Genomic DNA, 6,383 nt, shown 5'->3' on the forward strand with positions numbered 1-6,383 from the left:
CCCGGAGTCCCGCCCTCAGCCTCCGCTGGCCCAATCATGGGCATAGCGGAGGTGCGGTCAATTTGCATGTTTCTCTATTATAAGGTAAGATACTAGAGGCCCGTTGCATGAAGAGATTCGTGCAATAGGCTTTCCTTCCCTTGGCTTCCAGCACCGGTTTTTCTTTTTTTTTTTTTTTTTTAAATTTCTTTATTGATTAAGGTGTCATATATTTGTCCTCATCCCCCCATTCCCATCCCACCCCCCTCCCCATGGATGCCCCAACCCTCTGTTGAACTTAAGCATTGGTTAGGCTCATATGCATGCACACAAGACCTTTGGTTGATCTCTCCCCCCTCCCCCCACCCTCCCCTATCCTCCCTCTGAGGCCCGATAGTCCGATCGATGCCTCCTTGTTTCTGGTTCTGTTCTTGTTCATCAGTCTATGTTGTTCATCATTTCCCCTAGATGAGCGAAATCATGTGTCACTAGAGATATAAGAATTGAATGTGCGACGAGCAATAATAGTTATGCTGACAGGCAAATGAATCAGTCTGTAGTGAGTTTCTTTCTGGTCCAACAGTTCTTTTGAGACCCAATATCAATGTCCACCAGTTCCTTATGAGTACATTTCGGCACGCACCCCTCAGCTCTGGATGGTGGACAAATGGTGGTAATGCAGGTCCGACTCCCTCTGGTTTGGTCTCGGCCGGATCCAGGGGCCCACGGCCTCACCCGGACCCGGGATCCAGTCTCACTCGGATCTAGGGGCACACAGCCTCGCCCAGACCCAGGATTCAGCTTCATCCGGACCCAGGGGCGCATGGCCTCACCCGGACCCAGGGGCGCGTGGCCTCTCCCAGACCCAGGGTCGCGTGGCCTCACCTGGATCCAGGGGCCCACGGCCTCACCCGGACCCGGGACCCAGGCTCACCCGGATCCAGGGGCCCACGGCCTCACCCGGACCCGGGGCCAGGCTCACCCGGATCCAGGGGCCCACGGCCTCACCCGGACCCGGGGCCAGGCTCACCCGGATCCAGGGGCCCACGGCCTCACCCGGACCCGGGGCCAGGCTCACCCGGATCCAGGGGCCCAGGGCCTCGCCCGGACCCGGGGCCCAGGCTCACCCGGATCCAGGGGCCCAGGGCCTCGCCCGGACCCGGGGCCCAGGCTCACCCGGATCCAGGGGCCCAGGGCCTCGCCCGGACCCGGGACCCAGGCTCACCCGGATCCAGGGGCCCAGGGCCTCGCCCGGACCCGGGGCCCAGGCTCACCCGGATCCAGGGGCCCAGGGCCTCCCCCGGACCCGGGACCCAGGCTCACCCGGATCCAGGGGCCCAGGGCCTCGCCCGGACCCGGGACCCAGGCTCACCCGGATCCAGGGGCCCAGGGCCTCGCCCGGACCCGGGACACAGGCTCACCCGGATCCAGGGGCCCAGGGCCTCGCCCGGACCCGGGACCCAGGCTCACCCGGATCCAGGGGCCCAGGGCCTCCCCCGGACCCGGGACCCAGGCTCACCCGGATCCAGGGGCCCAGGGCCTCGCCCGGACCCGGGACCCAGGCTCACCCGGATCCAGGGGCCCAGGGCCTCGCCCGGACCCGGGACCCAGGCTCACCCGGATCCAGGGGCCCAGGGCCTCGCCCGGACCCGGGACCCAGGCTCACCCGGATCCAGGGGCCCAGGGCCTCGCCCGGACCCGGGACCCAGGCTCACCCGGATCCAGGGGCCCAGGGCCTCGCCCGGACCCGGGACCCAGGCTCACCCGGATCCAGGGGCCCAGGGCCTCGCCCGGACCCGGGACCCAGGCTCACCCGGATCCAGGGGCCCAGGGCCTCGCCCGGACCCGGGACCCAGGCTCACCCGGATCCAGGGGCCCAGGGCCTCGCCCGGACCCGGGACCCAGGATCACCCGGATCCAGGGGCCCAGGGCCTCGCCCGGACCCGGGACCCAGGCTCACCCGGATCCAGGGGCCCAGGGCCTCGCCCGGACCCGGGACCCAGGCTCACCCGGATCCAGGGGCCCAGGGCCTCGCCCGGACCCGGGACCCAGGCTCACCCGGATCCAGGGGCCCAGGGCCTCGCCCGGACCCGGGACCCAGGCTCACCCGGATCCAGGGGCCCAGGGCCTCGCCCGGACCCGGGACCCAGGCTCACCCGGATCCAGGGGCCCAGGGCCTCGCCCGGACCCGGGACCCAGGCTCACCCGGATCCAGGGGCCCAGGGCCTCGCCCGGACCCGGGACCCAGGCTCACCCGGATCCAGGGGCCCAGGGCCTCGCCCGGACCCGGGACCCAGGCTCACCCGGATCCAGGGGCCCAGGGCCTCGCCCGGACCCGGGACCAGCACCGGTTTTTCTCCGGCACCTGGGACCCAGGCCTTCACTCCAGCCAGAGTCTGCCTCCTGTGTCTTTGCTGCAGACTCCAGCTGGAGTCTGCCATCTTCGTCTTCGCTGCAGACTCCGGAATCTGCAGTCTTCTTCTTCGCTGCGGCACTCCGCTCCTGTAGATCCCTTCACCACCACCCCCGCCCTTCCTTCTAATTTGCATATTCCTCCTGATTGGCTGGTGGGCGTAGCAGAGTGATGGTTAATTTGCATGTTTCTCTTTTATTAGTGTAGATATATACACACTGAGTGGCGAGGTTATGCGTTCAGAGATCATAATACTCTGGCCACTCAGTGTATGACCTCACCAATTTGACACTTGTGTTTCCTTTCAACCATGCCAACCCAACCATCTCCATTCTCAAAACCACCAGCATAACCACTTTTCCTGTGACAACACGCACAACATCAACGCTACCACCCACGATACTATGACCCGTCACAGGCTCATGGCTTGGGGGTTCTCTTGTGCAGACGGATGGTTTGGCTCCGGTTGGTTTCTATCCCCAGGTTACATCCCCCCACGAGAAACATACAGTCCAATGATCGCGCTTTAAGTTCCTTTTCAGAACCATGTCCCACCTAGGAACAGGGTCATTGGCTTTCAATGTGCAGTGACAGCTTTTTAACTTCATGTCGCTTTGTTTTAGAATTCTCCGTCACATTCACATTATTTCCAAAGTTAAGTATACAAAAGGAGGTATGTTCAAAGAGGTCTCATTTCTTTTTTTAAAAAAAATATTGTTATTGATGTCAGAGAGGAAGGAAGAGGGAGAGAGAGAGAGAGAGACAGAAATATCAATGATGAGAGAGCATCATGGATCGGCTGCCTCCTGCACGCCCCACACTGGGACTCCAGCCCGCAACCCGGGCGTGTGCCCCGACTGGGAATCGAACTGTGACCTCTTGGTTCATAGGTCGATGCTCAACCACTGAGCCACGTTGGGTTCCTCCCTGACATTTTCTTCCCTCAGTGCCAGGCCCCTCTGAAAGGAGTCGCCTTGAGGCATTGTGCGATGTCCCCGAGCGCCACAGATCATAAAATAAGCCGGAAAGACATTTCCCCGTGATTCCACCTCTGTCCTCCTCTCCCTTCGCGTCCTTATGTAACATGAAAGCCCAGCGTCCTTGCTCACGGGTCCCCGCGCACAGCCTGCTCCGTGGGGGGCCGTGGGGGGCCTGTCCGTCAGGTGTTGTGTCTTTGTCCCCAAGGACGCCTCCTGCGCGGTCCCTTTATCTGCAGCTCCAAGACCTCTCTCGTTGCTCCAAGCACTGCTGGCGGTTGGTGGGTTTGGACAGGAGGTGGGGAGATTCAACGCCTCACATCAAGAGGGACCTTCATCAAGGATGCTGGGCCTGAGTTCTTGAATTCTCGCTGAGATGGGGCTTTTAGGAACCCCGATGAAGAGATCAAGCCCACTCTCTCTGTTCCTATGGAGCTTTTCCATGCAGCGCTGAGGCACGTGGGCCAGTGAGCAACCCGGCAGGAATCTCTACAAAGGGAAAACCGTGTCCCCAGAGAGCTCCCTCAGAGGGAGAGGAGAGCGACGGGAAAAAGGCCAGACCAGCCTGGCCGGCGTGGCTCAGTGGTTGAGCATTGACCTATGAACCAGGAGGTCACAGTTCCATTCCTGGTCAGGGCACATGCTTGGATTGAGGGCTCCATCCCCAGTGAGGGGCGTGCAGGAGGCAGCCGACTGATGATTCTCTCTCATCCTTGATGTTTCTCTCTCTCTGTCTCTCTCCCTTCCTCTCTGAAATCAGTACAAATATATTTGAAAGAAAGAAGGAAAAAGGCCAGATCACTGCAGAGGCAAAGGGTTCGTCTCACCTGCGTTTGTCGTTGCTGGTGGGTGTGTCGGCCAGCAAAGCGGGGTTCCATGCTGCGTGACCCCAGCTGCCTCCCTCCCGGGCTCCTCTCGCTCCCACGCCTGCACCTCTCCCTGGGAGAGGCCTTCAGCCACCGGATCCGGGGGTGCCCCTTCCATACACGGTCGAGGCGGCCCGCCAAGGGGGAGCAACCCTTGTACCCAGTACCTCTCGCCTCCTGCGCACACCCTCCTCGCCCCCCTGATTCTCTCCCGGGCCTGCAGGCCCGCTGCTCTCTCACTCGCCCCTGTCACCTCTTCTTAGTCTGTTTCCCAGTCCCCGGCGCTAGGAGATCCCAACGGGGACCCTCCGTTGGTGTTCCTCTGAGAATGGTCCCGAGACACCTGCATCAGAATCACCCGAGGGCACCTGTTAAAAATGCAAGCAATGAGGGCCCGGCAGGCATGTCTCAGTGGTTGAGGGTCAACCTATGAACCAGGAGGTCACGGCTCCATTCCAGTCAAGGGCACATGCTGGGGTTGCAGGCTTGATCCCCATTGGGAGGCAGCCAATCAATGATTCTCTCGCATCATGGATGTCTCTCTCTCTCTCTCTCTCTCTCTCTCTCTCTCTCTCTCTCTCCCTCTCCCTCTCCCTCTCCCTCTCCCTTCCTCTCTGAAATCAATCTACACTAATAAAAGAGAAAGATGCAAATTGACCGTACCTTCACGACGCCCACCAACCAATCAGGAGTGAGCATGCAAATTAACCCAACAAAGGTGGCGGGTTAATTTGCATGCACAGGCGCCGAATGGCTGGGGGTGGGATGCTTGCATTGTCGCCATGGCGTTCCGCACCGCCCCAGCCGCTCTGGGCCTCAGGGCAGCGTGGGAAGGCAGAAAGGTGGCTCCAGGCCGAAGCGAAGGCGGTGCCAGCAGCCAGGGGGAGGAAGGCCCATTCTTGCACGAATCTTTGTGCATCGGGCCTCTAGTAAAAATATAAAAAAATAAGAAATAAATAAAGATTACTGTCAGATTACATGCATGTGAGGCACCTGTAGAGCGAGGGAAACAGCTGAAAACCTAGAAAGTCTTCACTCCGTGGCCTCCATGTACCTTTAAGACTCTCTCGACTTTAAAGGGTTCTAAGCTGGGAATCTTGGGTAATGCCATCACCACAGGTGTGGCTCCTGCAAGAATCGTGATTTGGGACGTCGGTCGGGCACCGTCTTCAAAGAAGCGGTCTGAGCCTTAAATCAGCTTCATGGTTGAAGTTCAAGTGGAATGTGTCAGCTCTGAGTCTATCCTTCTGTGTGACTCGCACGTCAGCTGGCTTTTGCAGTCCTGCACGCCTGTCCCACTCACACTGGGAGGAGGTGCTCCCGGCACGCGGCACTGGCTAAATGTTAGTCCTTTCTCCCACCCTCGCCACCACCCCCATGGCTTTGGAAGTTCCATGTCGTTTCACGCCCAAATGCCATTTCTGTTCTGTGACATTTTGCCTGTCAACACCCCCTTGCTGGGTGCCTTCAGGTCCCCCCCCCTCTAAATCACGGCTCTTTGTGGAGAACATTTGAGACCCAGGACATTTGCAGCTTACACATTCCAGAAGCCTCACCCCCTCTCCCCCACCCAACTGGGGGCAGACGCCAGGGAGGCCTGGGGGAAGTGGGGTGCAGAGATTGCTCACGCATCGTCCTGCACTCACGCATGGTCCTCCGGCTTTTCATGGAAATACCACCGCTCTAGCACCTGGCCCTCACACAGCACTAAGGACCGGGGAGGGGCCTGTGACCACGTGGGTCAAGCTCCCGGCGCCTCCCTGAGCTGGGTCAGTGAGGTTCTTACCCGCTTAGAAGCTCAGGGAGAGGAACACACAGAAGTTAATGGACTTGCTTAAGCCAGCACCATAGTTTAGTAGAGATGGGTGAGTGAGACCCCCAGGAGCCGAGGTTGCCGGCTGTCTGCTCGGGCCTCTGTTTTTTTGTTTGTTCCCTTCCTACGTGCTTATGTGTGTTTGCTGACCACAACGATACCTTTATATAAAATGTGTGTGTGGCCCAGCCGGTGTGGCTCAGTGGTTGAGCATCAAGCTATGAACCAGGAGGTCACGGTTTGATTCCCAGTCAGGGCACATGCCCGGGTTGTGAGCTCCATCCCCAGTGGGGGGCGTGCAGGAGGCAGCCGATCCATGATTCTCTCTCATCATG

Source organism: Cnephaeus nilssonii (genome assembly GCF_951640355.1).
Source record: "Cnephaeus nilssonii genome assembly, chromosome: 23".
In the NCBI taxonomy this organism is placed as follows: Eukaryota; Metazoa; Chordata; class Mammalia; order Chiroptera; family Vespertilionidae; genus Cnephaeus; species Cnephaeus nilssonii.